We start from the raw sequence: 25,837 nt of genomic DNA, 5'->3' as shown, positions 1-25,837 counted from the left end.
ATCCTTTTTTTTTGGGCTATTTTGCTTAAAATTCAATCAACCAGGGCTTCATGTGGGTTAACAATATTCCCCTAGAAAATAAAAAGATCCCTGGTGGGTGTTAGTGAAAGTAGCTAAAGGATACAAAGTCTTCCGGCGTCATCAGCGATACTACGTAAAATATTTTACAACGGAAAGATTTCTTAGGTGGAAACTTAAGAAAGTTGTTCCTTGTTTAATATGCTCACGGTGATTCTTAAAGTTTCCATGTTCATGACTTCACCAAGTTGTTTTTTATTTTATTTAATGTGATACAATTTACACAACATAAAATTCATCCCTTTAAAGTGTACACTTCAGTGGGTTTTAGTACATTCATAAAGTTGTGCAACCATCAGCCTTATCTAATTACAGATCATTTTCATCATCAAAAAACAAACCCGATAGTCATCAGCAGTCACTCCCTATTCCCCCTCCCCCAGCCCCTGGCAACCACTAATCTACTTTCTGTCTCTGGGGATCTGCCTATTCTGGACATTTTCATACAAATGGAATCACACAATGTGTGACCCTTTGTGGCTGGTTTCTTTCACTTAGCATGTTTTCAAGGCTCATGCATGTTGTAAATGTGTAAGTACTTCATTCCTTTTTATTGCTGAATGATATTCCATCGTCTGGATATACCACACCCCATTTATTCATTCACCAGTTGATGGACATGAATTGTTTCTCCTTTTTAGCTATTATGAAAAATGCTGCTGTGAACATTCTTTTTTGCACGTGGATTTATTGCATTTTTAAAATATCTATTGATGAAAAGGTAGTGAAAAGTCTTCCTCTCCTGCCGGCCCCAGACACCTATTTCCCCCCTCTCCATCAGGAACCAATGATACCGGTGTCTTATGTTTCCAGAGGTACTGGGCATATGAAAAGTAGGTGGCCATGTACACTTTTTTCTTTTTCCTTTTTTAAAAACGTAACAGTGATATACTATACATACCCTTCTACAGCTTGCCTTTTCTATTCAATATATTTTAGAGAGTTTCCATGTTAGTACATCAAGAGCCTCTACTTTTGTAACAGGTACATAGTATTCAACTGTGTAGATGGACCACAATTTACAGTTCGTTACTGATAGACATTTAAGTTGTTTCCAGCCTGTTATTACAATGATGTAAGAAATACACAAAGTTTAAAACGATGGAATGAATCAACTAAAAAAAGTACTGTAGTGAGTTTGACCAGATTGCCTTCCCCTAATACCTGACAAGGGTCAGCTGCACTCAAAGAACCAGAGCTGTGATTTATTTAAAAGGAAAGAGAGACAGAGAAAGGAAAAGGATGAAGGGATCTCAGGTGGATCAGGAAGCACCCACCAAGGCTTACTGAAGTGGTAGATTATTTTTGTTCAGGCAGAAAAGACGCCATCTGGAAATCCCATGCCAACTATGCTAAGGTTACCCTCAGCTAATAAGCCACCCAGACAGGAAGTGGCTTTTAATTCCAAGTTGAGTGCTCTTTGCACCAAACCACAAGTCTTGGCCAATGAATTACAAGACAATAAACTGAGTCAAACGCTTATCCTGACAACGTACACACGTGCTCACTGTGGCGCACCGTGATGCACTGGTGACAACGGAGACGTTACCCCTTGAGATTAAGGAGGCGCTTAGCGTTCATCAAGTCTTTAGGTGGAAAAGCTATAAAGTACCTATGGTATTTGACTTTCAAGTGTTCACATTCTCTTCTTTATCTATTGAACAAAATGAAAGGTGGCTTCTCAGCCAGGGTCTGGAGCCAGCTGAGCTGGGCACGGGTGCCCATGCTCAGCACCAAGCTGGTGCAGCTGAGTCACGAGGCTGACCTTCACCTCGCCTGCCTGGAAGGCAACACTGCACACCTTCCTTATGGAAACCTGTCAGGGATTTTCCAGCTCTGTCTGCATCAGAGCTTTAAATGAACCCTGCAAGAAGAGTAGCTTGATGTCTGTCGTCTCAAAAGTCACTCTTTTCTGAAACGGGCACTTGGTTTTTAAAAGGTCGCATAACTAACGGAAGCCAGGTGACTCGTGCTCTGTGTGTCACTGATTTCGCAACTTAGATTGTACCTCCCTGTTTCTCCGACAAACAAGAAACAGAAGTGTCATTTGTACCCCGACTCCAATCTCACAGTGAACATTTAAAAAATTAACTCTTTGGGTTTCAGGAAAAGGGGTTCATGTTTATAAATCAGCATAATATATGTAAATCATTAAAAAGTATGTCTACCAGCAGTTTTTGTTCGGTGTTAAAATAGGGGTCCTCAGTCATGGTGTTGCAGCAGGTCAGTGTGGAGGACCAGGAGTATAATAAAAATTATACCGCTAATTCATTTCAATTCCCTTCCAACAGTCTACTCATTTAATGTCAGAAACACATGCTAAATACATGCTACATCAATGATCGTATTGGCCAAGGAAGTGTACAGAGAAGAGACGAATTCAGGAGCTGTGAAACAGGACATTTAACTCTGAAAGTTTTAGCAAGTGCAAAATCAATTACAAGTTAATTCTGTCAAAGTAAACAGAGACAACGTTATAAAAGTTAAATTCATTTTAAGCTGGCATTTAATGAAAAGAACAGTGAACGTTTGGTTGGCTTCACTGTTTTGTAACTCAAGGAATGAGCAACAGATATGGAATCAAAAATCCCAGGTAGAACCCCTGACTCTGTTGACCTACTCACAAGCCAAGTTATTTTTTCTTCCTCATCGATCAAATGCGGACATGAATACCTGTCCTGCTCTCCCTATAGGATTTAATTTGGTTTTGGGAACCAAATTAAATCATGTGTGTCCAAGTACTGTATGAACTGAAAAGTAATGTCAAAATAAAATATCTGTAAAAGAAAAAATATATATAAAAATCAGGCTTTGTACCTAAGTAGACAGTGTCTTCTAATTTTTCGAGTGGATTTCATTTTTCACACGACTTACAAAATTTTCACAGTAAACACATACACAGTTATACACCATACACCATAAAATCTAGTAGCAGATCATTGTGAAAAGACTGGTGATCTCTCTCACATTAGCCTAAACTTCCAAGGATATAGAATTTAAAAAATAGTCATATGGGTATTTTAGTTTTACTCAGCATCTAGCTATTTAATCCTCTTGCTATTTAGTTAACGTTTGATTCTTTGCAAAGGCACAAGTAGCTGGGTACAAATGTATTATAAGCTAGCTCCACATAATCTTGGTTCTTTGCTTTGATCTGAAAATCAAAAGCATACTCCCCTGCCCGTTTGTAGAGGGTAATTTTTGCTGCTTTAAGTAACTGACATGGTTTATCCTTCATTCTTTACAAAGAGAACAACTTGGCAAGCTCTCAGCAAAAGAAAAAATTAAGCCAGGGTTAGTCAGAAGACTTTTTTTCCAGAAAAATTAAATAAAACAAGGAGCACTTTTTATTTGTTGTCTAAAGGGCTGGAGATTTAGTAACCACTTGAAGAAGTGAGTTTATCCCTTTGTAACACAGCCAAGACAGGGTTTATTTTCCTACTGTTATGATGGTAACTTAGAACACACAGGACAACAATATCAAATATCAATTCCCTCCAGAGTTGTAACTTTCTAAATGTAGTAATTAGTAATTTGTCAAGATTATCATTCAACATACAAATAGTTTCTACAGAGTAATTTGAACCTTGATGCCACCTTCTATATCAAGTCCTCAAATGCTATCAAATATAAACCAGGTACTGTTTTCATGAAAGAAGAGTACAGGTGTTACACATGGATAAACTGAGACGTTAAGAAGATTAAGTGTCTTGCCTTAAGAGAGGGGAACAAGGTCAAACTAAGAATAGAAGCTCACACTGTCACCTGTCGTAATCATAAATCTAGAAAACTTTCCACCTTCCTGCCAGCAACAGGTATAGAGTCTAATCAATTTCTATGTGTTTTGACATCTGTCTTGCAGTCAGGAAATGAACCTTCTAAACTGATTTGTGGACATATCATTTACTTAAGGGTGGTACTGTACATATGAATGACAGAATACAATGTATTCATATACAAAACAACAATTTTCAAACAAAATTAAATTGGAGTAATGTTAATACCTAAATGTTAATCATTCAAAAACTTGAGCTATAACGGAAACTAGATATAGTTTTAAATGCCCCTATTATACTATATACAGTAAATCAGTTTTATTATCAGTGCTTATGAAAGAAACCATCACAGAACAAGTCAGTCACATTCTGAGATCTAAGAGCAAGTCGGTGGTAGAGGAACTGAAACCTCTGCAACCTAACAGTCTCTTCCAAGACCAAAGGGCATTATCCTTCCACGGTGCCAAGGACTTTTTACAGGTTTTAAAGAGTAGTGCGTCTGTCTGAAGGCGCTGCTTAAGCTTTTACAACTCCCTATAGGTAATTTTTAAATTCATGTCCTACTGACACGTTTACGATGTATCTAACCGCCCAGTTCTTCACCCACAGCCCGCCACCTAGTCCCCGCCCCAAAGAGTTTCTCTCCTAACTTTCTGTTCTTAAACATTAAATTTTCTTGCAAGGTCCAGAGATTGGAAGCATCGCAGAGATCTGCTTCTACCCAGGCAATAGCAGCTGGAACTGAAGTGGAAACTGCAGGATTAGCCCCTATAGGGGGAAATGCTTTTAAGGGATCTCCCGCCAGCTAACTCAGGAGTGCGAGGGAAGAATTCCAGAAGGAAATACACCCAGCCAAGCCCCGGGGCCAAGGGAGAGTGTTTAGACAAGGTTCTGGGGATTGAGAATAAAGGGAACGACGACGCAGCTTTGCAAGGATGGAGGGAGTGCTTTCCGCATAAAGGGGGCAAAAGCCACACACTAAAATCTCTCATCTCCATCACGGTCTCACGGTTCCAATTGTAACAAGAGTGTTTTTTTAATAATTTGCACTTAACACTTGACACCAGGGTTTGGGATGGGATCCAGCATAGACCAAATTTAGTCCTTAGTTAACTGCTCCCCTGCTTTCCAAATATAACAGATTTTGTTGGAGTGACCAACACGATGTATTTTGTAACACTTTAAAAGATGATCCTTCCTGCCTCTCTATAAGAACTGGAAGTTATCTGGCTCCTGTCTCAAGGATGAAAACAAAATTTACAAGTATAACCCCCTTCTCTATCAGAGGTCAGCAACGTCTGAGTCACAAAAAAGTTCAGATTTCAAAATAAGCCAGTATTCTTTTCCAACTCCATGCCAGAATTCCAGAAACTCTGTGACTTTTTTCTCTGGCCGTGCTCCAGCATGCGGGGATCTTAGTTCCCTGACCAAGGATCAAACCCGTGCCCCCTGCAGTGAATGCGTGGAGTCTTAACCACTGGACCGCCAGGGAAGTTCCCCAGAAAATCTGTGACTTTTAAAAAAGGCTCCGGAATTTTTTCCCAGTGAAAAGGGGGCATTTATTTGACAGCTTCTTTCACAGGACTCGATGCCAATTTAGGCACATTTGTATAATGTTCGAAAAGCCAGACTCAAAGTGTGTAAAATATATGAACTTATTTGACTGGTGAAATCTACCACATTTACTTTGAAATGCATCCCAAAATCATATGCATTGATGAGTAAAATGTTAATGGTAGACGACTCCAGATGCTGGGGATACAGGTGTTCACTGCAACATCATTTCAACTTTGAAAATCTTCATAATAAAATGTTAAGAGAAAATAAAATATAGATGAGCAAACATTTTAAAAATCAACTGCAGCTACAAACAAGCAGGTACTGGCCTAGGTACAGGCACAGAATGTGGTACCACCCAGAACAAAGGGACCAAAGTGAGAACGGCGGCCTCCAAGTGAAAGAAATCTGCCAGAGCCATTGTAAGGCTTTTCGGGCGTAATCAAAGAAGCCCTGAAAATCTCATAACGAACCGTACTATTGCACCCATGCATTTTCAGACCTGTGTTGAGCGGTTTGAGCTATGGGCCAAGAGAGAGACCTTTCGAAAGGTTCCCTAATCCATTCACACAGCCCCATCTGAGGGATGACACTGGAGCCAGCCTCCGGGCCTCTTCGCTACCTCTCCCCTTTTATGGTGGTTTCAAGTTGAAAGCATATACTTGTCTGTTTCCAGATTCCTAAAGGTACTAGAAAAAAAAAATCTAAATATAACAGATGGATAAGTGCTCACTGTAACTGGAAACCAAAATGTAACTTCAGCTTTTGCAGGACGATGCCCTAACACCATGGCTTTAGTGTAATGGTCTCACTGAAGACCTTTTGTCTTTATTCCCACAACAGAAATATTATCCTGACTTTGATGAATGACACGTGTTATTCAAAATTTTATTTTAAGCTGACATGAACAACCTTTACTTATTTTAAAGTCATTCAGTAAGTGTTCTCCAGTATGTTAAAATTTACTACAAAACACGGTTGAGTATGTCTGTTGTTTTTTATTAGTGCTTTCTAAATAGCTCGATACACTTCTAAAGAAATCTAATTCATGTTAGATTTTTAAATGTTGGTGAAACCTCTGAAACATTTCTATGAGTTCTAGGCTTCCACGGAATATAACCAATAGGTTAGAAGGACCCTCTATTTGTACTGTTAGTGTTTATTAAATCTACCACCCTTGGGTGATATAAACAGCCACTAAACCCTCTCGAGACCTTGTATACGTAAGCGGTATCACGCTGGTAACCTCCTGCCCCGCTATCCTCAACCCCAATTCTCCGCTTTTACTCATATAAACCAGACTCTCAACTTTATTTCCTAGACTGGCCTTCCAAATGTCAACAGTACAAATAATGTGATCGTGTAAAGTGGGAGAAAAAGGGCAGTGATACAAAGTGTTTGTTCACTTGCTGGTAGTTAGAAACAAAAACTCTCCCGGGTCTGAAAATGGAGCTTATTTCACATTCAACTTACCATCTTTTCCTAGCCACCAGCAAAATAAATGTCAGAATCTTAGCAAATCTGACAGCAGGTCTAAGAATGTCAGAACTGCAACCACACAATGATACGCATGCTGCAGTGTTTAGGGGTGAAGTGTAAGGGTGCCCGCAGGCTGCTCTGAAATGCAGCCAAGAAATGAAGAGGGACCAACGGACGGAGGGGTACGTAGTAAAGCGAATTTAGCAAAATGTTTACCTATAGGATCCGGGTGGTGGGCAAGGAGCGTTCACTGTGTAACTTCAACTTTTCTGTCTGTCTGAAAAACTTCATAACAAAGTGCTGGGGAAAATGTGATGCTATGCTATAAGGGATTAGGCAGGAGGGACTGTTCTATTCAAGAATATGCTCCAACCATGTCAGGAATACTGATATTAGAGGAACAGGAGGTCAAACAAAGATCCCAAGAGTGTCCTATGTAACACTACGGTAATGCTATGGTTTGTAATTTATAAAATGCCTTTCATTTAATTAACTATCTCCAGTAAATGCCTCTGGCATAAATCATACATGACTTGGAGGACACCAGAGAAATCATCAGTAATTCTTGCTCCCAGGGAGCTTCCTGGGGAAGGAGAGCACTATTTAGGGCAGTAACCCCAACCAAATCCTTGACTCAATTTGTGCCTTAGATTGTCCTAGTAACAAAAAAGAGCACACAGGAGAGGACCAAAGGAGTTGGGTCAAGATCCTATGTAAAGTCTACAAGGACTGACGATACAGAGGACACAGCTGGGAGCATAAAGGACAGGCTACAAATAACAGAATATGTTGTACTGCTTCCAGGTTCAAACCCATCACGTGAGCCCAATGCCAAGGGTGGAACTCAGCCTCTCCGATTAGCACTTGAACCACTTTAGTGAGCAAAAGACACTATGGATTATGAATCCCCTAGGCACGTACACTGAGAACTACGTACACAAACCCGTCACCAGAATCCACAGAAAAAACTCCACTGGTTCTGGGAAAGAAACACTTGGAATATCTTAAGTAAATTATTAATTCATAGCCCTGAAGAAGGTATAAAAATGGTCATATCACACACACGTATCACATGGTTTAAGAGGTGTCCACAGACCCGCAAAGACCACAAATTCTCACCAAACTACCTAAGGACCACTGCTTTCCTACCTCGGTGAAGAACTGTTACAGAAACTAACTGTTCATCCAGTAAATTGAGATCCTTCAGTGAGAGATGCTATACAAAGGGGGAAGCTTATCTGGTTGACAGGACAGGAGAATGAGGCTACTATTCCAAGTACATTTTTATATACTTTCTCCTTTTTTAAATTTAAATTGATTCGATCCCTAGAGCTGTTTAAATAAAACTGAAATATTAAGAATTAAAGAGATGAGGAAATAAATTATAACTATTATTAGCACAGTTCTCCACACTGGGCTTTCAACACACAAGGTTGATATGATGATAATGATGATGACAATGATAGTGATGGGAACAGAAGTGCTTGCTGCTCTTCCTCAAGCACTGTTAACAGCTTTGGGCCTTAACGTTTTGATTTCTCTAAAAGCTTGGACCTGAGCTATGCTTATTGTACTGACCATAATAAAATGTATATGATTTAGCTATGGCCCTAATCTCACAGGTTTTCTAAGTTCACGGTTATAAGCCACATGAGCAAGGTTTCAACCCCAGAACTTAACGAGTATCCAACATTCGTCCCACAAGTATGGATCTCTTTCACAAGTGAGCATCTGGTGTTGGCTTCTCAAGTCTCTGTACTATTAATAGAAGAGTTGATGATGGAGAAAATCTTCAAACAACTTCCATATCCACTGGGTCTTACGATGTTACAAAATCTTAATAAAAACATTGAGTATTCACAAGTTCCTATTGGACTTGAACTGAACTTGATGACAGATCTGAACTCTAATATTTTATTGAGGAATAAGAATGTAAGGGCACTTAAGTCGCTTCTCTTGTCTCAGTCTTTGTACAATCCTTATTAATCATTTACTAACTCCTTTGTTTTGGTTTTAAAGAAAATTCACACAAGTGAATTTGTTCCTAGAGAGGATGAAAGGACTTGCAAATAGATAAATTATCCATGAGTAAACTAACACAGTATACACTAGCATTAAATAAAGCACTCTGACTCGATTTGGGGTATATTATTAAACTTCCTAAAACTGGAGTGTCCTTGTGAGTCTTAAAGCATCATATGGAAGAGGAGAAAAAGTTTTAAAGGATCATTTGAACCAACTCAAGTTCAAGATGGTTTGACTCTAGCTACCTTAGAGGTCAGAGATCCATGTCTTCATTTCACATCAATTAGGTATGGACAGAACACTAGATTTGAATTCCAATGTCCAAACCTGACTTCTTCCGTGCGAATCCTAGTCAAACATAACCTTTACTGTGGACTTCCATGGGCACAGTTTAATACACTGGAACTCTGATATATGGTTCGAACATTTCTATGCATGGAGACTTAGAATCCTGTAATGGATAAAGGAGATACTTATTTATTTATTTATTTATTTATTTATTTATTTATTATTTTTTTGGCTGTGTTGGGTCTTCGATTCTGTGCGAGGGCTTTTCTCTAGTTGTGGCAAGCGGGGGCCACTCTTCATCGCGGTGCGCGGGCCTCTCACTATCACGGCCTCTCTTGCTGCGGAGCACGGGCTCCAGACGCGCAGGCTCAGTAGTTGTGGCTCACGGGTCTAGTTGCTCCGCGGCATGTGGGATCTTCCCAGACCAGGGCTCGAACCCGTGTCCCCTGCATTGGCAGGCAGATTCTCAACCACTGCGCCACCAGGGAAGCCCAAAGGAGATACTTTTTAAAAATAAAAAAAAAATGTAATATCCAATCAATGTTCCCATTGATTTAATATTCTTAGAAAAGATTCTCTTATAAAAAGTTCTCACTGAAAGTTCACCCACATTAACAAACAATAAAGACATGACCCTGGGAAATATTATTGATACCTATATTTTCTTCAATGTGAGACCCGGGGAACCTCAATTTCCTTAACAGTAAAAAAACAGAAAAGGTCAAGTAACTTAAAAGACTGCTTATAGTAGGAGTAACAAAACACCCAGAGATCACTTTAAAGGACGTGAAAGACTATTCATTCAGGTGAAAAAAGGATGGCGCTTGCTGACAGTGACCAACTACGTGAATATTAAAACTCCAGGAATTGGGCTAGCACAGAACCAGGCAGTGGCCTCACATAATTCAAGTGTACGCGTTTTATTTAAAGCAAGAAAGTTTCCGGCTCTACAGAAGAGGCGTACCCAACTCTGATGCTGCTCTTATCCAGGGGGGCAGGCTGAGTTATGGTTCACTGACAGACAGCACTTGGTGTTGAAAACACCGTTCATGAAGAGGACCAGGGTTGGCCAGGAAGGCTGACGGTGGTGTGTCTGGAAGCAAGTGAGGGCCACTCAGAGTCCCCTGAAGGCTGTTGTCCATAACATATGCCATTAGTCCTTTGGAACTGATGATCTGACACCATGTGACTAAAATTAGGAATTCATTTCTCCCTTTGTGGCAGAGCACATGGTCATTTGGGAGCTGTACTGGAGCCACTGGTAATGTGCGTGTGTGTGCGCGCGTGCGTGCATATTTATCTAGAAGACGTCTCCGCTTTCTCTACAAGTGCTACACGAACTCTGATCAAAGACAGCAGAAGAATCGAAGACTCTGGAGATACCACTTTTCCAGAGTCCAGTTAGGACCCTTTCTCTAAGTGAGGCAATTTCTCTCCTATAGTGAAAGTGAATTCCTTCTATATCAGAGGCTGGGAAAGTCAGGAGATGTACAAGAGGTCAAAATTAAGTCCATTAAATCCCAGCCCCGGATTTAGTCACCATAGAGACAGGGGAGATAAATAAACCAGCAACCTTAACAAATGTGCTGCACCTTTGCCAAACATCTCTCTGACTTACCGTTATTTTTACTTAAGTATCTTTCAGTCCAAACATAACTGACGATGAAGACTACAAAACCAAACAGAACTAGGCCCAAAAGAAATAGCAACACTCATGCAGGCAAAGGGCAGGCAAAGAGTCAAGAGCTGCCCCCCTCAGCAGTGTGCTCTCTGTTCCACTTGAAAAACGATTGCAACACGAAGCTGCAGAGGCAATGACAAATGGGGAAAATATGTGGCACTACAGCCAGAGGAAACCATGTCAAAAAAGAAAAACAGACATGAAGTAACTGACCTAATTAAAGGAGAAAAGTATACTGAGAGCAGGGACATGGGGAACACAACTGGAGGGGAGGGGGCGCTGGGAGAAGGCTCAGGACACTGAGGTGGAGTTTTGCTGCTTCTCTGAAGGAAACCAGAAGCTGAAATGGGCGTTGCCCTTCCTCGCGGCTCCACCGAGGCTCTACTGCAGCAAACACGGAACCCGGGCACGCGAAGGTCCGGGCCCCAGCCCTGCTGCACGTCAATGAGAAGCTCCGAGACAGACATGTACACTTTGTCACGTGGGACACCAAGATGCCTCTCCACCGACCACAGGAAGCAAAAGGGGGGCTCAGGATGGTGGAACAAAGCAATCAAGAAGGAACAATACCATTGGAACTCAGCGTTTAGGCCCTGAGCAGGAGTCCTCATCATGTTTCACAGCTATTTACTAAGCACCTACTGTGTGATCAGTGGAAACATCACTGCTTGTGATGTGGCGTTGATTTAAGGAGGTAAAAGCTGAAGACTCTCAACCTCCAAAATGTACAAACAATAGGACAACAATGCGAACAAAAGCTCAGAGTGCTACTTACATTTGTCCAGGTGCCTTCTAGGTCTTGTCCATACGTACACATCACTTCACAAGGTAATAATCAGAGCACATATACCGTTTTGCATCCTGCAGTTTTTAGTAAAGCTGTATTATACAGATTCTTTCATACTGCTCTGCAGGCATCAACATTTTAATTTTGAACAAATTCATGGAATTCCACTTCATAGAGATATCATAGTTACTTAGCCAAAACTATCTGTTGAATAAATGAACCATTTCTCTAATGTTGGATGTTTAAATTCTAATTTTTTGTCCTTACAAATAACACTGTGAGGAATATCCATAACACACAGCTTTTTTCTTTTCTTAAAACAGCTTGTTTCTTCGAACACATTTCCCCAGATAGGATTACTGGATCAAGGGGTACCAATCTTTGTGACTTTTGCCATATATTGCCAAATAATGTTCCAAAAAGCTTTTTACCAACTTACAATGTTACCAGCAATGAGTAAGTGTTTACTGGCTCCAAGGTAACCATATTAGCATTGGGCTTTCTTTTTGTGTTTGTTGATTTTACAGATGGAAAATGTACCTCACTGCTGTTTGAATATGCTCATCTTTGCACACCAGTGAGGCTGAACATTTTTTCTTGCATTCATTTACTCTGTGCTAGAACATGAATGTCTTTTACCCGTCCACCTACTGGAGAATTCACTCAGCCAACAGTTATGGAGCATCTCCTTTTGTTTTGTGTTTTCCTTTTCAGTATTTTTTTCCCCAGCTCTACTGAAGTATAATTACAACAACTGTACATATTTAAGGTATACAACGTGATGGCTTGACATATGCATACACTGTGAAATAATTACCGCAATCAAGTTAACACAGCCATTACCCCACAGTTACCATTTTGTGTATGTGTAGTGAGAATACTTAAGATCTACTCTCTCAGCACATTTTTATATATTTGAATCCATTGATCTCTTCCTTTCTGACTTCTATCATTTCTTTTTCGGCTGCACCGCGTGGCTTACGGGATCTTAGTTCCCCGACCAGGGATTGAACCTGGGGCCATAGCAGTGAGAGTGCGGAGTCCTAACCACTGGACCGCCAGGGAATTCCCCTGACTTATATCATTTTATAGTTACAAGGTTATCATACTTCCAGGGATTTGATTATTATCCTATTTTCTGTGGTCTTATTTAAATAAGTTTCTAGGAGTCTCTCATAAATATATTCTCCTATAATTATACAATTTAAAGCTCTAATTCCTACTTTATGATTCTTGACCTTTAACATATCTAGCTTTTTTATCAGAAGCACTTAATTTAAAACAAGATTTAAAATAAAAGTTGGATTTCTCTTTTACACAGCCTATGTTGTATTAAAAATAATTAATTAAAAAAATTTATCCTGCTGCAACCAGAAGTGAACCCAGGTTTGTTAATGAAGATTCAACCCCAAAGAGCCTGGTTAAGATCTCCTTCTCTTTCTCGGGCCAAAGGAAGAGATATTTAGAACCACCACTGCATGACTGCTCTTTCTTAGGACTGCTTTAGGGTAGAGTCCCCTTCGCCACTCAAAGAGGCGAGTCCTCAGAGCAGCCGTGGTATGAGCAGCTGCTTGCTGGAACTGCAGAACCTCAGGCCTGCCCCCAGACCTGCTGCACCAGAATCTACATGTTAAAGGCTGAAAAGCACCGACACAGACCACGGGATTCCCCCCAGCTCTGCCGATGCTCCTGCTCTGAACCAGGCACCATCAGAAGGGATCCCTCCCCTCAGATGTCTACCCTCAACCCTTTTAAGGTACCCCCTTCAAATGAACATCACCCAGCGTATCATGCACCTGAAAATTCACACGCTGAGGTTTTGAGAGGAAGGATGGCTCTAACTTTGTAGTCGCAATTTCACCCACACCTGGGATCGAAAAGTCACATGCACGTAAGAGCCAAGCAGGTCTTACAAATGAGTAAGACATTCAGATAATGGCACCTGACCCTTGTCCTTAGTGTCAAGGAGATAACACAGCGCTGGCGACCGTGGCAAGTTTCAGAGTTCATGCTCTATCTAAAGATCCAGCGGCTACTGGCTCCAGCCTAGCGTTGCCCAACAGGAATGCAGGCTCCATGCTGCCAGATCTTCTGATATGTCAAGAGAAGAGGAAAATCCGCATTTGTTTAAAAATGTGAAATCTCTCAATTCCTAAATGCTTGGCAATTCCCTTAAAATTTTAAAAGAACCCCTCTGTGTGCCAGATCCAGCCCACCAGTTTCAGACCTTGGCTCCAGATGGACGGTTTCCAAACTCTTTAAGCCTGTGTGACCCATCTGTGCACCAAGAAGAGAGGTCACGTCAAGATCAATGGTACATGGCACTGACATATGTACACGACCAAATGTCAAATAGCTAGCTGGTGGGAAGCAGCCGCATAGCACAGGAAGATCAGCTCTGTGCTTTGTGACCACCTAGAGGGGTGGGATAGGGAGGGTGGGAGGGAGGGAGAGGCAAGAGGGAGGGGATATGGGGATATGTGTATACGTATAGCTGATTCACTTTGTTATACAGCAGAAATAAACACAACATTGTAAAGCAATTATACTACAATAAAGATGTTAAAAAAAAAGTCAACCCAGTAAGTTAAAAAAAAAAAAAGATCAATGGTACAAATCAAATAACTATGACTACTGCTTTTAAAAATTTTGTTTTGTGAATATTAAAAACTGCCAAATCAATCATGAAAGTGACCATATGTCAATGATACAAATATTTCCTAGATGTGAAATAAATGTCTCATTATCGTCTCTACTACAAAAACAAATACGTAGAGTACCCAGCTCAAGTACGCATTAAGAATTATGTTGTGTTCAAGTTTTTGTTCCAAGTAATTCCATACCTAAAGGGCAGCCAAATGGAACAATTTCAAGTTCCTGAATTATAAAGTTTACCTGTGATAAATACTGTACTGAACATAAAACGGGACACATTACCATTAAAAAATATATATATCCTCATGTGGAAACTGCAGAGTCCGTTTTCCTAAACTGTCCAATTTTTCCAAATAAACTTTAAAAAACTAGAGTGTGAAATATACAGTTTACATTTGTTTTCATTTTGGGGGCATCTGGGTCCCAGGAACAGCTGCATCCCCAGGAATTAAGGCATCCTTTATTATTTGCACACACTTATATGGAGGTGGCATAATTCACAGGCTCAAGGAGCAGACTGGAGACAGGGACTTTGGTTTGTACCCCTGAACCCATACTGGTCTACTCAATACTGGGCAATTTAATTTAAAAAGGAAAATCAATTTTCAGTTTCCTCTTCTGCAAAAGGAAAAGTAATCTAGGGATGTCCTATACTTGAAGAATATCAGATGAAAATGTATCACATTCTTTTTGTTTTGCTCACTCCTACATTCCTGGCCTAGTCCACAGTAGGGCTGAACGAATGAATGAATAAAAGAAAGGAAGAAAGATCATAAGATACCACTGCATCGTGATTGTTGAACTGTTTTACATCAATCCCATAGATTTCTGTCATGGTGAAACAGAACTTAATGGATTCTATTTCATTAACTCGCTTGAGAAACTCACTGCTCTAAAAGAAAACCCAAAGATGCTAAGTTTTGGTCAAATTAAAGATGTCATTGGGGTATTCTTAGTATCACAAAACCACTTCAAATATGTGTTCAAAGGACTTCAAATTAAAATGTTCCATTTTAAGAATACAGTCGTGTACACATAGTTTCTATTAAAGTTTTCTTACTGACAGAGTTTGTCAAGGCTGCAGACTGCTGTGGAATTCCTAAGGGCAAACAATGCATGTGAATGGCCAAGCCTCACCTGGCCAGCATTTCCAACTCAGCTGATGGGAGGGTGTTTTTGACTCATCTGTGTATGTCCTTCAACAGTCTAGTCTCTCTTGCTGTGGAAAAATAAAAGTAAGAGCTGTGAAAGGGCACAGAGTGAAAACCTCTGCTCCTTAAACAGGGCACTGCTTTTCAACTGCCCTAGGGCTCCTTGGAGGACAAGAGTCGCAGCCTCCTACTTGAGCCCAGGCAGTTCCGGCTGGGTATTCTCTACTGGGGTTTTAGACCTCATGTTTTTATTTGAAGACAGGCTTTCATCATTTAAAAAAAAGTCTGAAAACAACCCTTTTAGGTAAAGGCTGTGGATGATAGTAATGCCAGGGCTTAAATCTGAAGATGGAAGAGTCGACTGAGGCTGACAGCTGAGAGAAACTGCCGAAGCTTTTGTCACAGGGCCAGTCTAAAGCCCCAGGCCCCGGGAACGACTGCCAGCTACCATTGTAATGGATGAAATTGATCAAATTCAGATTAAACACTTCTAAAAAGCTGTCCTACTTTTTCACTCTTTAGGGTTTATATTTTATAGTCGTATTTAGGGTTTAATATATTTGCATATATATTTTAAAATTTCTGGAGAATCCTGCATCAAGTAGATGTAAGAAAGGCAACTCTCACCTCCGAGGAAGCATCAACCCTAACTGAAATAAAAGGCCCTACGTTGAATGTGGGACTGAGCATGGAATGGGGCGGGGTGGAGGGGAAGGCAAAAACGCAGCCACCTTTCGATGGATGCAAGTGGAAATCCTGAGTGGTCCGGTGCAGCAAATGTCACCACCTCTCTCTCTCTCTTTTTTTTTTTAAACAGTATTTTATTTATTTTTTAAACTAATTTATTTATTTATTTTTGGCCGCGTTGGGTCTTTGTTGCTGTGTGCGGGCTTTCTCTAGTTACGGCGAGCGCGGGCTACTCTTCATTGCGGTGGGTGGGCTCCTCATTGCGGTGGCTTCTCTTGTTGCAGAGCGCGGGCTCTAGGCGCGCGGGCTTCCGTAGTTGTCACCAACTCTCTTATAAACACAAGGAGACTGGGGCCCAGAAAGCAGAAAGACCGTGGCCCCTTACACTGTGCCTGGAGGAACCATCTTGCAGACTCCCTCCCTTTCCACATCCAAAGGTGAACGTCCCCCATCTCTCAAGAGAGAGAAATGAGTAAGCCGGCGTCATCACAGAGTGTCCAGAGGCGAAAGGAAGAGGACGGAGGATGCCTATCCAGGGCATGTTAAATGGAAGGCCTGGCGCACCCCACTGCTCACACCCACGCGGCTGCGCTTAGAACTTTAGTCCTAGTGAGAAAAAGATCTGGCGGCCCACGTTAATGTGGCTCCATGGAAACACTCCAAAGCACCAGATTCTGCAGTGGCAGCTCCACACCTAGGCTCGGCTCACCCCAGGCGTGAGAGTTCTGACAGCTGACCGGGCGGCCCAGCCTTGCCGGGCTCCGGCCCAGGGTCTGCTCCATGCAGCTTTCCTGCTCCCTACTGTTCACGGGCAACACGAGCAGATCTATACCCTCAAGCAGACCTCTAACCGTTCTGCTGTGCTTGCCACATTCACTTTCCATGCCCCCAAATGAAAAGCAAATGAGATGTGTTTGCCCTTGAAAAGGCATTCCCCAGAGACCCAGCATCTAGGGTAAGCGGTGATGTCGCTCAGCTCAGTTAAAACAAACCCCCTTAAAGTCTACGGTACAGACAGAGATCTCTGTACAACGTTGAGCCTAACACCACACATCAGGAGGTGGAGATCAGTGGTAAGAATGGGTGGCGATTCGGAAAACTTACCTCACACTGGATGTGTGCAGAACGGGATGTATTCAGTGAGGGCGGGACGCAGCTGACAACAACCTCCGACGTACCTAAGTTAGGAAACAATGAGAATCAAGAGGTCAAGTTACCTTTTCAGAAGAAAAGTCAGAAATTCCTAAAAAACAAAAACAAAAATCAACTTCCTTTGAAATGGCCCACGGTAACACGTTCTACTTTGTATTTACAACCCTTAGAGCTAAAGGAAAACTGCCAAGATGTTCTGCATATTTCCCCAAATGTCTGTTTATCATATAACATTCGCACCGGCAGTGGATCTGGCCCCCTCATTATCAAGCTGTATTAGCTCAAACACTCAGCATTGTTAGCAGAGTGAGCTCATGGCCTATTTCAGTTTTAAATTAACACTTGGCAATCACCCGGGTAATCAAAACAAATGACTCAGTCTTTTAGAATAGATTTATTAGTTGAGCCTTTTTTTCCCCCTCTTTTAACAGCTCTAGAATATTTTGCCACAGGAGGGCTCAGATCCAGAAAGAATGTAGAGCACAAGTCACCAGAGGAATATTTAGAGGTGTTGCCATGGAGACGAGGTGCCTTGCGACCGCTGAAGTTATCTCCAATCAACAACAGGATTAGGACGTAGGCTGGTGGGCATGCCTAGGAAACAGGTGTGCCCCGTGCTTTTCCCATCACGACACAGAGACGGTATACCCTGACACGCTGCCCTCTCCGCACCCGCGAGGCCTCCCCACGGGCACGCTGGCATCACCCCCTCAGCCGCCCCCCATCATTCAGAAAGGACTGGCTGGGGCTGAGGAGCAAGGCAGTGTGATCACTGTATCATCCCCAACGTGTGAAATCCTGAAACTCACACCAAAGGCACTTCTATATGAACTGTAAAATGTACACGAGCAAATGAAATCTGAGGAAAAGACAGCTCCCAGAGAGGAGGGCCCCCCGAGCCCCGTCTCCTCTGTTCACTGCTCTATTCCCACACCCAGAACAGTGCCTGGCACACAGGAGGCGCTCAAGAAGCATCCACCCAATGAAATAAGGCAAACATAAACCAAGGGTTATAACCAGGCTCATAACAGCCCCCCGCGCCCTGACCAACCGGTTCCAGGCCGATCATCAAACAAGCAGTGGTGAGAGATTTTTTTTTTTTTTTTTTTACTGTTAATGAATGGGAAAATAAGTACCTGGTCCAGTTAGCTCAGTAGGCTAATGGGTTCATCTGTTTAGAGACCTTAATGACAACTGTCACAGTTGAAGACAACTCTTCCAAACTTGAAATGGACAAGTCTGCTGACTATAGGGACAGGGGTCTTGTCCGCCAGATCAAAAGCCCAGAGGAAGGCAAATCTGTGCCAGCGACGAAGAGCTAACTTTCAAAAGCAAATGCTTGAAAGTGACTGACTCCAATAGAATACCTTCTAGTCCCCTTCCCACCTATACTTAAGTAGAGATAATATTTTCTTATTCTATCATATGAATAATTCATCATTGGTTTTATATTATACCTCATTTGTCTTACAGGACTTTAAGTTTCTTGGTGACAGGGACAGAAATCCCTGACTTCTCTTCTATCTCCCAGGACTTAGCATGGTATGTACACACAAAAGGTTTCGCTCACTCTCTTCTCCCACCACCCACACCCCACTCACACAGAACTCAGTTTCTAGAAGGTGCCACACCCTTTCATGCAGCTGCGGGGAGAATGCAGCATGGCGCAGCTGTTCATAGCAAGGGCGCCAGAGTCAGACTGCCTGGGTTCACATACTGGCCCCACCTCATATTAACTACAACCTCTGTGAACCTCATGTTAGCTGACCTCACAGAGAGGCTGTAAGGTGGCAACAGGGCAGTGCGTATAAAGCACTTAACAGGGCCTCACGCATACAAGGTACTCACTGAATATCAGATATATAATTATCACTACTATTACAGCAGGCACAGAGTGAAAAGGTTATCAAAACTGGATAACCATTTCATATGCTGCCTCAGATACCTGGCCCCAAATATACCCCTACTTAGATCGAACCCAACTTAAACTTTGAACCTGAATCCATCACACTCTAGCCTTATTATACTAGCCCATTTTACTCACCCTTCCAGAACCAATTTTTCCTAGAGATGGATTTGATACATGCTGGGCTCTACTTGAAGGAATCCCGTTCTCTAAAGAACCAGAATAGCTTCCTCCCTGAGACCCCAACCCTGCCAGTACCTTCCCTGCCTTCTCTCTGTCTGCTCCCTACCTCTGCAAATTCAGGCTTTGATGGGGCCAGGGGAGGCCAGAGAACTTGGCATCTAGTAACCGCACCAAGATGCCGGCTCTCCCTCGCAGAGGAAGTCCTTGGATGTCATATTCCCTGATGCCCTCCAGAGGGCAGAAGAGAGAAAGGCCCAAAGGCTGAGCAGGCAGAGCTCTCGCATGGGGGTCCAACTTGGGCCCCTGCCAGAGGAGTCTTGAGTTGCACGGTTCATAGTTTCACCATCAAGAACTAGCCCACAAAGAAAGATAAAAACGTACAGCAAGATTTTAACAGCATTTCTATGTCAGTTCACTTTACTGTGTCCCGCTTAACATTTAGTTGGGGATAAAGGCACTCAGAGCCGTAGAGTTGGGTACACTTTTCAATCTGCAGTGTGTAACTGTGGCTCTGACCAGACATAACACAAATTGTGTTGATGATATTGCGCAAGTCAAAGAGTAAAAACAGAACAGCAGCCAAACACACTGGGTAAAATGTGATGACAGCAAACTAATCCAAAATAAAACCCAAACACTTCGGGGTCAGTCATGCTTTAAAATAAATCACGTTAATCTTATCCCACCCTGACAGAATTAATAAGTGAAATTAGACAAACCATTTATGTTATTCCAGAAGCCAGAAGCTATGTTCTAGTGACATTTAACATACACAATCATTCTCCTTCAGGTTTAACAATGGTATTTTGGTCACAGACACTGGCAATCCTATCACTATGGACAGCCAAGCTTAAATGATCCCCAAATCACCAATCAATTGGGTGAATTACGTGGAAAATAAAATCCAGAGACAGCAGCTGTTTGAATGAATCTAAAAGACCAGTTGAATCAATCAAAATGGATGAGCCCCACAGATTCATTGTCTCCTCTAAATTCTTTGAATGCGATTGTCATGGTAACCATTCCTTAATCATGTCCTTCAGAATATTCTCTCCTACCTAAGAAACCAAAGAGCAGTGAACCCCAAATACCTTCTTAATTAGGTACAGTTGTGATGGTACTGAGCAGCCGCTTAGACTTCTCATTTATCCTGCTTCGATTCAAATGCTTACGCTGCTATGGTCGTTAGAGACATCGGCATTTGCACCATCCAAAAACACATTTGAAATGTTACCATAACACGCAATAAGAAATACAAACGAGATGGCCACTGGCTTCTTTCCTTTAGCAGAAGAACTGATAAAGTGGCTCTTATCCGGCAAAATAATTAATTGGTATAAATAAATGGTTCAGATAAAAGATGCCTCATTTTAATAATTTCAACATAATCAGGATCTGCAACATCATCGAGTCTTTACCAGCACATTAACTTAATAAACAAAATCCAAGAAGATATTATGTTATAGAAATATAATAAAATCTAATTTTGTGTCCTTAGACGGAGTATAATATACTCTATACTATGTCTGGAAGATCATTTATTCCACACAAGTTTCTACATTTATTATTTTATATGCTATAATATTCTTCAAAATTTGGAAAGAGAAAGGTTTTATCTTTACTCAGTCTGGGAAAAGAGAGGTTATATTTTTAAAAGGTATCTACTAGATATACTACACATTTCAAGTTGTGATCCTTCTAGATTCATCCTTAGATTTTTATAGTTCCTTCAGAAAACTAAAAAGTGCACAACTTTTCCAAAGTTAGAGCGGTGACCATTTTAAAATATTGCATTGGAATATATGGAACCCTTTAAAATATCAAATTTGCTGTTACAGGTTTGCAACTAGTAAGAAAAGGTCTTTCCTTCCAGATATGGCACAACCTGTAAACTAACAAAAGGATGAAAGGTAAGCAGTGTGCCCACCAGGCCCCAAATAAGCTCTAAGGAGCAATTTCGATGGACCATTTCTGGATGCAAATTTAAAGAATTTGTAGTCACAAAGGGGGGATAAGAAATAAAAATACATGCATTCCTTTTTAACTGGCACACTAAAACATTAAGAATACTTTTGCTACAAACACAAAAATAATCAAGTGGGACTACATAAAATAAAAAAGCTTCTGCACAGCAAAGGAAATGATGAACAAAATGAAAAGGCAACCTACGGAATGGGAGAAAAATATTTGCAAATCATATATCTGATAAGGAACTAGTATCCAAAATATACAAAGATCTCATACAACTCAATGGCAAAATAAACAATCCAATTAAAAAAATGGGCAGTGGAGCTGAATAGACATTTTCGCAAAGAACACAAACACATGGCCAACAGGTACGTGAGAAGATGCTCAACATCACTAATCATCAGGGAAATGCAAATCAAAACCACAATGAGATATCATCTCATACCTGTCACAATGGCTATCATCAAAACACCACAAATAACAAGTGTTGACAAGGATGTAGAGAAAAAGGAACCCTCTTACACTGTTGGTGGGAATGTTAATTGGTGCAGTCACTATGGAGAACAGTATGGAGGTTCCTCTGAAAATTAAAAATAGAACTACCATATAATCCAGCAATTCTGTTTCTGGGTATTTATCCAAAGAAACTAACTCAAAAAGATATCTGCACCCCCATGTTCACTGCAGCACTACTTACAAGAGCCACGATATGGAAACAACCCACGTTCCTATCAATGGACGAATGGATAAAGAAGATGCAGTACATGTATACGCAATGGAATGCTACTCAGACATAAAAAGAAGGAAATCTTGCCATTTGCAACAACATGGATGGACCTCCGGGGCATTATGTTAAGTGCAATTAGTCCGAGAAAGACGAATACTGCATGATCTCTCTTACACACAGCATCTCAAAATTAAAAAACAAAAAACAAGCTCACCAGTACAGAGAACAGATTGGTAGCTGCCAGAGGCAGGGGGTGGGGAAATGGGTGAAGGGGACAAAAGGTTAAAAAAACCCAGACTATACGTATTTTCTGCATATGTCTTTACATAACTGCTGGCTAATGAGCTTTATAAGACTAAAGAAAAGGAGAAAAACAAAAAATAATAATAATAAAACATTAAGAATACTTAGGAATAAAAAAGCCATCAATGACAGAATAAAGGGAACTAAAATTATCAGGCATGAGGAACAAGTAGGAACAATGCAAAAAAAATCCAAAACCCAAAAACCAAAAACAAATTAAATGGCAAAATCCAGCAAGAAAAATGGAGCAGCAAATATTTGCTAAAGTCAAAAGGTAAAACCTCGAAATTCTTGCCCTTTGCCCTAATGTTCAATGGTATTTTTGTTTTGTTTTGTTTTAAAAATACGGAGATTGATGTTCTTTCAGTGACTATTAACAACAGTTCCCAAATAAAACAAATGATAAAATAAAAATTCACTTAATTGACTGATAGGCTTGAATTAGTCATTGCCAAGTTTACAACTTTCCCACAACTCCAAGCATTCTTTCGTCAAGAGAAATAGGATTTTTCCCCCCCGCCCCGATGACCATGGGTAGCTTTCTGGACGACTATAATTTGTGTCTTTCTATAAGTCACTGGGGAATACCCACCCCCCAAATTAGAACTCCAAAATCAAAGCAATGAGGGACAAAGGATAAGTACAGATGCAGAAAACGTGACGATTCTGAAAGCTGCATCTGGAGAGCACTGGCTGTCCCAGAAGAGAGGAACTCCTGAGCCAAAGACTCATTCTAACTGTGCCTTCACCCCACAGCTATCACCAAATCCTAGCCATCTGTACTGCAAGAGAGCTTTCATACTTTTTCTTCCTTATAATCACATTTCTACATTCCTAGTTTGGTGCATGATTACTTCACACCTAGACTACTTCACCAGACTTCCTGACTATGGACGCACTCCCGTCTTCATAGAACCGCCAGAATAACCTTTCAAATGTACCAGCTTGAACGGATCACTCCCTTTCCCCCCGACTTTCCTCCATTGTAATCTAAAGGCCAAATTGCTAGCACGAAATTCAAGGCCTTCCAGTCACACTCAAGCCCGCTTTTCCCCTTCTCCCACACTCAGCTCTGGCTCTGGCTGACTCCATGCCTCTGAGCTCTGTCACCCCTACTGAGTAACGGGTGCTCGGGTGCACGCCACCGTCCCTACACCAGTGATTCTCAAATTGGCTGCACCTGGGGAGCCAGAGCAACTAGTAACGTCTCGGTGCCCCCCGTGTTCCCCCAGAGGAATATAATGTGCAGCCAAGTTTGAGAACCGCCGCCCCGAATTCCTAGAGCCCACAGTCAAAGTTTAGTGGGCATGACAGCCTCCGGGGGTGGGGGTGGGGATTATTAAAACACAAAGTGTTGAGCTGCATTCCCAGTGCTTCTGAGTCAGTAGGTCTGGGATGGGGCCCCTGAGTCTGCATTTCTAACGAGCTCCCAGGTAATGCTGATGCTGCTGGTCCAAGGACCCGACTCTGAGAAATACTGGTCTATAGTCAGGATAATTATACAGTATAAATATATGCATCATTTACACATAATAATAACTATTATATGCATATTCCATTCGGCAAAAGAGAAGGTACCGTCTTCTGAAATCCTATTACTGCCTTGTACTGTTGTTTACCTTTTGAACCCATTTGTTTGTGAACCAATCTATAGAAAGTCTTAGGGATTATCCAGTCCGATTCCCTTTTTATAAACTAAGTACTAAGGGGAAGTACTTTGCCCAAGGGATCAGATGGTTATTGGTAGAACTCGGGCTGGGATTCAACACTCCCGACTCCCTCCTCCTCCCTCTCAGTTCAGTACTCTTTCTACCACATCCTTAATGCGTCTCTAACAGCTTCTCCAATTAGAATGGATGTTCCTTCCTTGAAGAGATCCTTTTTGCTTTTAACGTTCCCCACAGCATCTAGCACATAGAGCAAGCAGTCAATAGACGTTTGCTGATTTCATGTGAGGAAGTGTTCGGACTCATACTCTAGAAGCTGCCTTTGGTACCCTATGAACTGTTTCCTTACATGCTGGCCACTGGGCAGCCCTGCTCCAATCAATTAGCCGCAGAATAAACCCTTCACATCGGCATGCACGCAGCCAGTGTCTGCTATAGGGACAATAACACACACATAAAGGAAAATTATAGGGTTTTAAAAGTGGAAGGAACGATAAGTTTATAAGGTGACACAAATCAACTTTCAAGTTGTATGTTAGAAACTTTTACAAGTACCCCAAGTTCCATCTGACACCCAACAGGCCCACGCAGCTGTAACAGCCCGGCAGTGGGGAAAGTCTGGGCTTGACTGCTTCAGCCAAGGGGCCCTGACTTTTTGGTGCTGAGGTCCCGCTTCCTTGTTCCTTAACAGAAAATCCACAAGTAACTGAATCAAGGGTAAACAGGAGATAGAGGGAAAGGGAGATGAAGAGGAGCCAAAGGGCAGCGAGCAGTGGCTGGGTGAGCAACAGGGGGCAAGAGGACGCTGTGACATACCCGCCCTGCCTGCCATCGCCACTGCACCTCCACAGGCCTTCTAGCTATTTCCAGCAGCGTGGCTGAGAGGAGCATGACTGACTGGGGCAGGCCTCCTGACTGACCGGGCCTGTCTACACCTGTGGGGCAAACGCAGGATGCTTCGGCCAGACGGTTAGTTCTGCCGCCTCTACAATGGACAGGAACTGCTGTACAATCAAGTCAGCTCACAGAACCCGGTGTCAATCGTGAAGGTGACCACAAGGAATGCAGCGGCTGTGCCGCCGTTTGGTTCACCACCAGCCCAGAGTAACCCTTGATCTCGGCAGCCAAACTGGAATCCCCAGCCTCCATCGCGGACTCTGACTCAAGGGAGAGGTTCTCTCTGTCCCCTCTTTCCCCTTCCCCCCGTTAAAATCTGCTGCTTCCAACAGAGGTAGGACCGCATGTACAGTCGACCAGTCAAGCAGCGAATCAAGAAAAAAAATACGTGAAAGCTTCTCTAATAACAGGTATAACAATGAGTATACGTAACAGATCCATACATTAAAAATTTTCTTCCAACATACAATAAAATTTAATAAGTTAAATAGGTGAACTCCATAACCAACTCCCCCCTTCATGAGTATTTTTGCAGCTAACTGTATGAAGTTTTTGACCGTGCGTCTAATCACAGACCTGATGGACGCATTTCATGAACAACCATATCCCCAAGACATCCATTCCTTGATTCCCTGAGTGACTGCCGTCATTTATATTCCAATTCTTGATGCTTTCTCAATTTTTCCTCTTCCAGTGACTTTAACACCACCCCAATGTCTGCTTGTCTCCCTCAGCCTCAATGTCATTCTCAGGCCTGACCCACCCCCCCCCCGGCCCCCCGCACCTACTAACGCCTACAGAGAATGTTCTGTTTACACAGCCAACTCAAGGAAGCAACACGTACTTGCAGTTGCTCGTAAGAATCACCCA

The 25,837-nt window shown here is 41.9% G+C and overlaps 1 protein-coding gene across 3 annotated transcripts in view; it reads right to left on the bottom strand.

Annotated features, from left to right (window-relative positions):
- Window positions 1–25,837, bottom strand: part of FHL1 (four and a half LIM domains 1) — a 60,029-nt gene that overhangs the window by 19,903 nt on the left and 14,289 nt on the right. For all 3 annotated transcript variants that reach the window (XM_036839862.1, XM_036839867.1, XM_036839865.1), the window contains exon 2: window positions 17,269–17,342. The gene's annotated coding sequence lies outside the window, so the exon portion shown is untranslated. The remainder of the gene's footprint in view (window positions 1–17,268; window positions 17,343–25,837) is intronic.

The sequence above is a fragment of the Balaenoptera musculus genome, chromosome X (genome assembly GCF_009873245.2).
Source record: "Balaenoptera musculus isolate JJ_BM4_2016_0621 chromosome X, mBalMus1.pri.v3, whole genome shotgun sequence".
NCBI lineage: Eukaryota > Metazoa > Chordata > Mammalia > Artiodactyla > Balaenopteridae > Balaenoptera > Balaenoptera musculus.
Note: the sequence above shows the minus strand (reverse complement) of the source record. Positions and strands in the feature narration are given on the sequence as shown.